Source organism: Mytilus californianus, unplaced genomic scaffold (genome assembly GCF_021869535.1).
Source record: "Mytilus californianus isolate M0D057914Y unplaced genomic scaffold, xbMytCali1.0.p SCAF_2, whole genome shotgun sequence".
NCBI classification, from domain to species: Eukaryota; Metazoa; Mollusca; class Bivalvia; order Mytilida; family Mytilidae; genus Mytilus; species Mytilus californianus.
Genome location: NW_026262668.1, coordinates 92,686,539 through 92,697,862, shown reverse-complemented (window position 1 = coordinate 92,697,862; position 11,324 = coordinate 92,686,539).

The window sequence follows — 11,324 nt, the reverse complement described above, 5'->3', positions numbered from 1 at the left end:
GGTATGCTTTTTCATTCTGTGTAGTACCTGTCTTTTGTCTTACCCCGAGCGCCCATACCAGTCTGTTCTCGACTGTCAACTGTCTCTACAGCGTCACTGGTCTTCCCCAGTCTCTATTCAGCCTTTCCTGACGGTGATTAGTTTCCCAGAAAAAAAATATTATTACTTACAGATGGTGGTGTTCTGCTTTTCTGCTGTCGTATTCATGACAAGATGTCTCATTAGCATTCGTACCATATCTTGTTTTTATATTAATTACATTGGCATACATTCGAGTCCCTTGTTACTGAAACACAAGTCGAAATCCTGACAAATTTTAACAATAATGCAGTGTCGTTAATTGTAATGAAATCCAGGGCCCTGTGTACGACTTAAAAAGGAGTACAAAGGGGGAAATCCAGTGGCAATTCTTAAAGATGATAATTCAAACATTATTTTTTCTCTGTAATACTTGAGAACAGAGTAAAAAGGCTAGCTGTAACTGCTTTGTATAAAACAATCTCTAATATTGCTATATATATATAAAATAATTTAAGTACTCTATCAGTTTATTTTGTCTATAAGCTGAAACTTACACATAAACACATCAATATTCCATTATCGACATGGCTTTATCTGAGAGAAAAATGCTAACAAATCGACTGATATACAACAAATATTATTATTTATTTTTTTAAATCTAGTAACTTATAACAAAACTTTAAGGGTTCCTAATATTTTGTGCAAATAAAGCAACAACACCACAAAGAGAGGACGTAGCAGATTTGTCAGGGACATTTTGACAAATCGAGATGGATGCAAAGAACTTATGTATCACTAATGAGAAATTATACGGTCTTTTGGTGATTTTTTTTTTCATTTATACGCAGCTTTTATAACTTCGTTCAACAAGAAAATCAAAGCATTTTTCTTATTAATATTGATAGTTAGACAATTATATACACATGTATGTACTCTTCAAATCACACAAGTTAACAGATAACAATGGAAAATTCGATAATCGTAAACTATAGAAAGTCGATAAGTTCAGTTCGGTATAACTTTTATAGAATTAAACAAAATATTGACTTATTCATATAAATCACAAAAAATACATTACGCATTCATATTATTCTGATTGATTAATTGATTGATTGGTGTTTAACGCCACTTTCAGCACTATTGCTGTATTTCGTGGCTGTCATTATTTATTGGTGGAGGAAGCCGGAGTGCCACCGACAATGTACTACAATTCTACATTTTGTAATTTTCATATTTTATATTGAAGATTTTTTTATGAGTATTTATATCATAGTCAATGAATACAAAACTCAAATTATGCAACAAAAAGGAAAGAAAAGATAAAACACTAATATTCATCCATAGGGCACCATGTCCCGCTCGCTCTTAGTTTAGAGAACTTTTACTGTATGAAGGATATTTGTTATCCGACCGAAATATTTATTGATCTTTTTGAATAAAAGAAGAATTGAGACAGCAACCATAAAAGAAGAAAACGTCTATACGGCAAAGTACAGTCACTCTTCAATAAAAGATAGATCTTTTACAATATGTTATACTCTAAATCGTCCCCAGTTTATAAAGTTAAACTATGCAGAAACAATCAAAAACTTGTCAACTACACCAAACTGATTCTCGACAGAAAAAAACATATTAGAGAAATGATTTGATTATATATATGGTGGGATTTAAAGCTACTTTTTTTTAGATCTCAACCCTCCCTCCCGTTTCCTGATAGTAGACTAAAAAACGTAAATAGTTTATGGCAAAACTCAGTAAAGATCCGTCTAAATTCCATTTACTTGATAAACTTACCGTTACCTTGAAGATATATTTATTTAATACTCAATAATTATCTAATTATACTGCGATAATTTATTCATGGAAACTTAATTAACAAAACCAATCTAATGTTAGCAGCAACTACTGTCCTTTTTCTAGATTTAAATATTTCAGTTTCACACGGAAAAGTCTTTACACAAATTTTCGACAAAAGAGATGATTTTTCGTTCCCTATTGTAAATTTTCCTTTTTTGTACGGTGAAGTTCTATTGGCCCCTTTTCATGGTGTGTATATTCTCCAATTTGTTCGCTACGACCGTGTCAGTAGTGATTTTTTAGATTTCAATGAACATAATCTGTATAACTGGTGAGTCGGGGATTTCGTTGCTACACATTACTTAAAACTTTTACTAATTTCCTTCATAAATACATTGTACAAAGATTCGGATTGAAATTGTGTTTGTACCTGTAGAATTCTTATTAAACATGAGATTTTACATTCTTATGTTTACGATGAAGTTGTTTATAGAGCCTGCAATTTTAGAGACAATCCATATAAACCCACTGATCCTTTGAATAAACTTATTCTTAAAATTATCAATTAAACACCGTAGTAAAATATTTAGATATTAATTTTATTGGTAGTAAATTAAAACAACTATTTACATTTCTATACAGTTATTATTACTTGTCCAATATCCTGTTGATAATATCTACTTATATTTTGGCATTGTACAAGGTCATGCTTTCTCATACTGTTTATAACGTCTTAACACTAAATACGTTTGATGTGTTCTGATTGATACTTTAGTTTGACTATCTGATTGATACTTTAGCATGCGTTATTTATTAGTTGTAATTGGCTTTGAACTAGCTTATAGTAACTGCAAGTACTCTTTGATTGGTACTTTGTGTCTTTTGTTTTAATGTTATTTTTTTTCTTTTTGTGAACCGTACCTATTAACTATTGAGTTAAGCCATTTTCATCTTGTTTGTTCTGTTTGTTCTCATGTTGTACTATTATCCCACTTTTCCAAGACTGAGCGATCACAAAAATTTTTAACCCTCCATATTCTTTATGTTCTTTGTCCAAAGACATGAGCTTGGAATTCAGTGGTTTTATGTGGTTCATGTCTGTCCTATTTGTTTTTTCATTAAATTCGTTATAAATCAGACTGTTGGTTTTCTCGTTTGAATTGTTTCGCCTTTGTGTTTGAATTTATTGTCTAATTTATTCGAGATCTGCAAAAGAGTAATTTTATAATAGGCCAAATGCATGTAACATTTTAGAATTAAATATTTGATTATACCTATCATTTCAAGTTCCTTAGATTATAAATATTCACAAATAATGAATCCAGAAATTCGATGGAATAGTTTTTATACGCCGGTCTTAGTCGGGAAGTATTATGGTCCGTTCGTGCTTCTGTCCTTCAGTCAAGCACTACAGTAGCGAAGGAATAAACTGAAAAGTCGGCTGGGACAAATTCTGAAATTGACGAGCAAAAAAAACCACTTCTGTATTTCAAAAAGTCTAATAATCTAGAAGTTAGTCACTGTCATCTTTCATTTTTTTATTTTCAATAATTTTGTCAAAGGGAGGGCGGGGGGGCAAAAATAAACTTTCTTTTTTAAAGTGGAGAAGAAGGTGATTTCTAACAAGTGTAGAGTTCAATGGACGGTGTTTTTGAAGTCTAATTTTGTACGGCAACACAATGACAATTACTGATATATATATGTGATCTCTTTTCTTACATGGTAATAAAGCAGATATTTATTGCTGTTATTATTGAAAATTTGAATGTGGGTTTCTAACGTCCAATTTGCGATATTTGCGAAAATTGCGGGATACTTGTACTATGGCGTCAGATTCGGTGTTTTGAAGAAAGAGAACGATTTGCTTGAAAACTATTGAGACAAAAAAACATGAAAATTGCCCATAACTTTTTTAAAGATCGGTGACATATACATTTCATCCTCAGCCAAACTCTTGAATATTTATGGGATATTATATACTCAAAAATAAACTTATTCATTTATTTAAGGTCAATTTATAGGGCAAAAAAAAAGCATCAACTCGTACCACCTACGTATATTTTACAGTTAATTGAATGTTTCAAGTATTCGAAAGACTAAGGTTTTTCTATCCGCAGCCATAGATATCATAAGATGATTTTTGACAACTTTTTTTATTTTTTGGTTTTCAAAGCACTTCAGTGATATTAACACTATTTAAATTTCGTGCGCCCGAAATATTTTTTCTGAATTTACCTTCACCAGGAACGCTTCAACCAAAACAATTTAAAAACAGGGATGCGTAAATACGTTATACAACGAGTGGAGCTATATGAACAAAAAAGACCTAAGCAGAATAGCCAAATTCATCTTCAGTCAACTTTGCATGAGGGAGATGGAACCCTAGTTTATTTCTTAATGTATGAACAATGAATTTCTAATTTCCACTTTGTTATTGATTGACCTTACAATTGGTTATATAGGAGCGCCATGGACGAGTCGTATTTAGACGACATGACGTACTTAATTATAAATCTGGTATCTTTGATATTCAAAACGTGGAATTAAAAAAAAATCTAACACAAGTAACAAATATCTAAAAAAAAAATGTAATACTTACCGAATAAGATCAAGAAATGTATCTGCCGCGTGTAATTTTTTTGTGCTTCCGTATCTTGCTAGGTCTGTACGTTTTGCTCCTCTACCCGGTTGAATTGAGACAGCCATGATAATCCCCAAAATTACGGCCATAAAAGTTGTTGCTCCAAAATATAACATGGTACGAAGTCCAATTTTTCCACAAGCTTTTGCATCAAGTCCTGCAATGCCGGCTATCAAACTTGAGATAACCAAAGGCAAAATCAACATTTTCAGCATCCGCATTAAAATTTCTCCTGGAAATTGGAGGTACATTATTTCTCTCTTTGTCATTTTTGTAGAGGCTCGTATGATAAAACCAATACCACACCCAAAAACAACGGATCCCAACAACAAAAGTAAAATAATATTTTCTTTCATATTTTTATGACACTTTTCTCTACAAGATTCATTTTCTTCTTCTTTCTCCATCGGCAAAACTATATGAGTGTCCACCTTTTGAGGAATTTTATTATCTTCCATTTTTAACATCCAAAACTATTTTCAATCAAAATATTTTTGAAATAGTAGAACAAATCCTTTCTCTTCTTTAAAAGTCTGCAATGAATGTCAACCTCCTTTTAGAGATATTTAGCAACACCGAACATTCAATGTATTTTAATTAAAAACTGTTCACCTTGTATATCATCAAGGTGTGATTTGATTCTTTTACAAAATGTTGATATACTTTCAACATTGAAATTGTCCGAGAACAGATAATATTGTATTCACAACTACCATTTTCTATATGTGTTTGACGGTTCAATACTACTAAAAGCACTTTCCTTTACCCGTATATACCATGTTCAATATCGTATTGAAAGCGACTTATATAATAAGTTGGGGTTGCTTCCGTTGTATGTGGTTTGTCTAGTCACATCACATTGTTGTGTATTGATTAAGTAGTAGAAATTAAACTCGTGTTTTACTACGTTATTGTTTCTAGTATGTCTTCCAATGATTGATAAAATAGTTCAGCTGACAGGACAAAAATTTTTCAATAATAAGAAATCTTTTTCCTAGTAAAAAAAAGATTTATTTATCAGCATGATATGAAAGTGAAATTAAATCCTTTGCAAGGGTCAACTGTGCTAGAAAGATTGGTTACATTTTTTTTATAATGAATTTCTTTTTATTTGCACATTAACATAATAGTAAGTTATACACATTTTATGCATAATATAATGTATAGGCAAAAGATATACAACTTATTACACAGCTAAAATAGTTTGATACATTGCAGAATATGATTGCAAGACAAAGGCGGCTTAGTTGTTAGTACATATTTTTGAATTTATACTTCATATGGTGTCTGTTGTTTATCTTTGTTGTTATGACAATAAGGGAGTCCAGGGCTTCAAGCCGGTCTTCGCTCTACTGGTTTTTTCCAATGATAATTTGCTTCTATAAATATAGAATTTTGTTAACAGAATTATTAAGTTTCCTATGTCATTTTTATCGGTTTTCGTTAGAATACCAAATAAAACCAAATCTATATTTAAAGTTAGTTCTATTTCTATCTTTTCAAATATCCAGGAGTTAAGGTCTTTTCATAATTTTGATATATACGGACAAGTCCAGAATATATGTTCTATTGTTTCGACCCCTCCACACCCAAAACTACATTTATTTGTATCTTTCATTTTTATTTTGAAGAGAAGTTCATTCGTGCCTAAAATTCGATGTATTATTCTGTATTGAAACCGCTGCAGTTTTGAATTTTTGGTAATATAAAACGGCAATACATGGATATTTTTCCAATTGTAGTTTGTAATAAGAATTAAGGACCATTTTTGTTCACATTTCTGTTTAATGTTTGACTTTTGACTATTTAAAATATTATACATATCTTTTGAACCTCTGGTTACAATTTGCCTATGTAAACAAACAAGCTGCAAACTGGACCCGTTTGTTGATATATGCATGACTTAGTTCTTCACTAGGACTTGTGATAAATCACGTTTAACTAAATTCTTTACTATGACTTTAAAAATAAATTCAATTTGGGCCAGTTATCCCGACAAATCTTCAAAACAGCAAGTGCAATATCAATATATACAGACAGTATATAACTCTTTTAAGGTTAATGGTGTTTCCACTTCGCATTTTGACTATTGTTTTTGTATGGGTGTTTTTTCTTGTTTCTTTTTCTCTCCATGTGTAAGTGATTTTGAAAATATAGTAATATTCTTCAATCTTGTCAAAATTATTATTAATGTATGTTTCACTTAAAAGAACCATTTAACACATACATTTAAGTGAAATTAATATCAACCACACCATTATTCAAAAAGAAATTTATCCGCAATCAGCATCTTTGTTCATTTCATCTTGTAGTATTTTTGTACCAAAATATTACGGTAAGGCTCATTGTTAGATTAAAAGAGAGACTGAAGATACCAAAGGGATAGTTAAACTCATAAGACGAAAACAAACTGACAACGCAATGGCAAAAAACAAAAGACTACTAAAAGACAAACAACATTCTACAAAACAGAACATAGAAACCTAAAGACTGAGCAACACAAACCCCACCAAAAAACCGGGGATGATCTCACAGGTTCTCCGAGACGCGTTCTAAACTTGTACACCGAATGTTCAATATTTTAACGTCATATGTTCATGCTTAGAGACGTGTTCATAATATTAACGTTTGTGTTCAAAATATTAACACGTGTGTTCAGACGCAGTGAACACCGGTGTTCAAGTTCTGTTCTAAAAATGAAGATAGTCGTTTGTCCGATTTTCTATCCTTCCAATTGGCAAATTCAACAAAAAGAAATTCTTTAAAAAATATGAATGTATACGCAGGATGTTGATCTGAATTTTTGGTTAATATTTTAGTAATTGTGAAATATAAAACTTCCAAGCTGGCACATATGTATAGTATATGAATGTATTACAAGTTTTACTTATAAGTGACATAATTATGCATATCAATGAGGCCTGTTACGATAATATCGCAATAAAAATATGTCGATGTTTATCTTATTTCATGGGGGGATCCGTTCATTTTTTTAACATTACATGTTCAATCAGTTTTCAAATTGCTCGAATTTTTGAACGCTTCTTGTTAAAAAATCAGCCGGCGATTTAGGCGTTTTAACAAAGAATGGATACACATAAAGAAGAGAACTTGAGAAGGGACTTCTATCCCACAGGAAAACAAAAGAAGTGAGTAACTTAAAATAATCTCCATATATAGTTCGATGGCTTCCTTGTTATTTTCTCATGCCAGATATAAAAACATAAAAATATTAGGTGGGGGAACGGGTTTTTGTACGATTACAGCGTAATATGTATATATATATATAATTGTTATATATATGCCAAATATTCATAACTGTTATATCCAAAATTTCACTATTCAACATAAAAGGACGAATTAAAGGAGTGGCTTTAGATATAAACGTAAATAACTATCAGCTTTGCTCTGATGATTTACTAAACTGATGAATAACCGGTCTGTCTGTTATACAGAATAAAAGATTATTTTCGACATCAACATATAACAGACTTAAAACATGCATTCGTTTTTTTTTATTAACAGGAATCGTTAGATTAAAATGTCTGAATTAGGAAACGGCACCCGATAATCCCAAGAAGGTCATTTCTGCATGCTACAAAGTGGTGGAAAAATAGAAAGATTTCAAAAAAGGTATGACAATATATGTATATCAATAGCTTATTTGGGTGTATCATTTCTATCTGTTCACCTTAGGTCAAGAAATAGGCTTTTGTTATGTTTAATGTCAAAACGTGCATTTCATTGCCGTAAAATTTGTACTCTATTATATATCAACATTAAAGCATAACAAGCATTGCTGAATTTGATGCTTTATGAAAAACTCTCTTCTATTAAATTTTAAATTTTATTTTGCAGGATATATAGGCTCATAGACATTCCTGGTTGTGGAGGATTTTGACATTGGAAGTTGATAACAACACATAAAATGCCACCCAGATGATATCTTTAAGTGAAGATGAACTGAAAAGTGGATCGTACATTGTATGTGATGACATCATTGTCATGGAAGTAGTAATCGTACAAGAATTGTTGGAATTTGCAAATTTTTAAACTTTCGTTGTGACAAATAACTTTATTATAAACTGTCTACTTATCATATTGACATGCTTTTTTGGTTAGGATACAGAGGATGTAGTTACTACCTAGTCATGTAGGGAAAAATCATTATTTGTGATATATTTAAGTCAGTTTTAAAAAAAAATTATGTATGTGATTTCACTGACTGTTACTTGTGATATCATAAGGTATCTGATGTACTTTTCTTTCATATATACTCATTTGATTACATAAATAATTACTCGTTAAAATATGTATTTATTGATATTTTTTGCCTGAATTGAATATAGTTTTTATAACAGTTTAAGTGGAGTACTTATGGAAAATTATGTACGCTTGAAAATAGAACATGTTCCACTTTTAACACCATCACTTTGAACACTTTAGTCAACCAACTGTTCTGAAAGTGAACGTCTGGTGTTCTGAATCTTAACACTTTGGTTTTAAACATGTTCTATGTGTTCAAAAAGTGTTACAGGGCTGTTGAACGCGTCGACGTGTCAAGATTTTGAACATTCGGACAAACACTCGTTGAACACTAAGTGTTAAGAACACTAACATCAAGTGTTCAAAAATGAAACACAAAGGCATTAAAAACTGAACATCACACATTCAATTGATGAAGACTAGTGTAAACATTTGGAACACCATTACACGTTCAAAAAGTGTTACAAAAAGCGTCCAAGCAGTGTTCTATTTATTAACACTTATATTTACATGTGCTTTGATAGACTTTGATCGTTTTTCTTGTTTCAATTGTTTCACATTTTGTCATGCAGGGGCCTGTTATAACTAACTATACTGTATGGGTTTGGCTCATTGTTGAAGGCCGTGCGGTGACCTTCATTTGCTCATATCAACGTCCTTTGATTTCTGTGTATAGTTGTCTTAAAAAGCAATCATATTAAATCTCCTATTTTTTTCCTTTTATATCAAAATTGAATAATGAGATTTTTATGTTACAATAGTAAAAAGTAAAATAACCGAACTCAAAGGAAAATTCAACACGGAAAGTTCTTGATCAAATGGCAAAATCAAAAGCTCAAACACATCAAACGAATGGAAAACAACTGTCATATTTCTGACTTGGTACAGGCATTTCTTTTGTAGAAAATGTTGGATTAAACCAGGTTTTATAGCTAGCTAAACCTCTCCCTTGTATGACAGTCGCATATAATTACATTAAGGGTTTTCTGTTATATCTTTTAATGATAACTGGTCGAAACATTTAGCGCTTTGGTTTCCTCAAGTTGACATCGATATAATAACTTACGTCAAACAAAGATAATCAACTGATACTTTCCTTTAGTTTCGATTTTATTCTAGATTAAGAAAGCTTTTGATTTTCAGTCTCCATATGCCTCGGAGTACAATAGACATAAGCATTTAGTGTAATGAGGTCGATTATAGTGTATCCTAAATTGAGGTAAATTATATGGCCTTCCAAATGCCGTTTCGATTCCTAATATCACTGAAGAGACATTAATTGTCGAAATCCGGATATGGTGTACCAATTTTTTCACCTCATGTTTGCGGTATACCATCTTTTCCGCAAGTTTATTGTTTTCTGTTTGGTATTAAATTAATAATTAAGATCCATTTTGTTACATCTGGTGATCCGTTTATTTGGCAATCGCCAAGGCAGTCAGCATGGTTTAAAACATCCGTTGTTCGACCTGCTAGTCACATGCATTTTTTAAAAATATTCTTTTTCACTTTTTTGGTCTTTTGGAAAATGTTGTTTGTGCTGTATTTAGACCACTCTACCAAGACGGGAGAGACGGGTCGAACGGACATGGGTAACATTTAACGCTACGTCAGTGCAGAACAACAGGTCAGTAAAACAGAGACATGCCTTTCCGAAAGTTACAACATTTGCCAGCTTTTGTATATGCCGTATTCATATTGTATAAATCAGGTATGTAAAAGATGTAATAGGACTGTGTTCAAGCCTTATATTGTGTATACATCTTAAATGGTGTCAAGCGAATTGTATTTTTATCAAATGCATAATTAGATATTTGAACCTAATACTTTATTTTCTTTAAAAAGACGGCAAATAAATATTTTGTAATTAGCAAGTTGCCATACAGTAAATTTGTCAACATGAGCAAGTTGCCGTACTCTAGACTTTATTTTTTATGGTCTATATTCTTTAAAAACGTTCATTTTGACAACAAATTTCAGTAAATATGATGCCACACTATAATAATCTAAAAAAGTGTCTGGAAAAATAATGAAAAACAGTTGAATATCTTGACAATGGGGCGACAGAGGACGATCGACCTCGAAATTTTCAGGTACTAAGTGGCAAGTTCTTGAGTATAACACAAAATCTTGTCTTAATTTTGTACTTATCGGCCTAATAATTTAAAGAATTATATATCAGAAAATCATTTCTTAAGCGGTACCCTCGTCAAATCAGTAGAAATGCTTTAAATTGAATGAATTCTTACCTTGTTTACTTTTTTTTCCATTTCTCTCCGCTTCGTTAGTACCCAATTTCCGGTGGCGATGATACACAGTGATCCATCGCCCCGTAAGATTTATCGTTGGCTATTATTCAGTCATTTTATATATATATATATATATAGGAAAAAAAATAAGGCTGACTAATTTTTTTCTATTTTATGCACAGCGTGGACAAAATTTAAAACTTTTTAATATATATATATATATATATATGTACTGTGTTACAACTCTTGATTCTACTGACGAGGAAAGGTAACACGGCCACCACTGAAAGCTGAATTTTTAGTTTAGTCTAGGTGGCCGAGTGGTCTAGAGCGCTGAACACAGTGCAGGC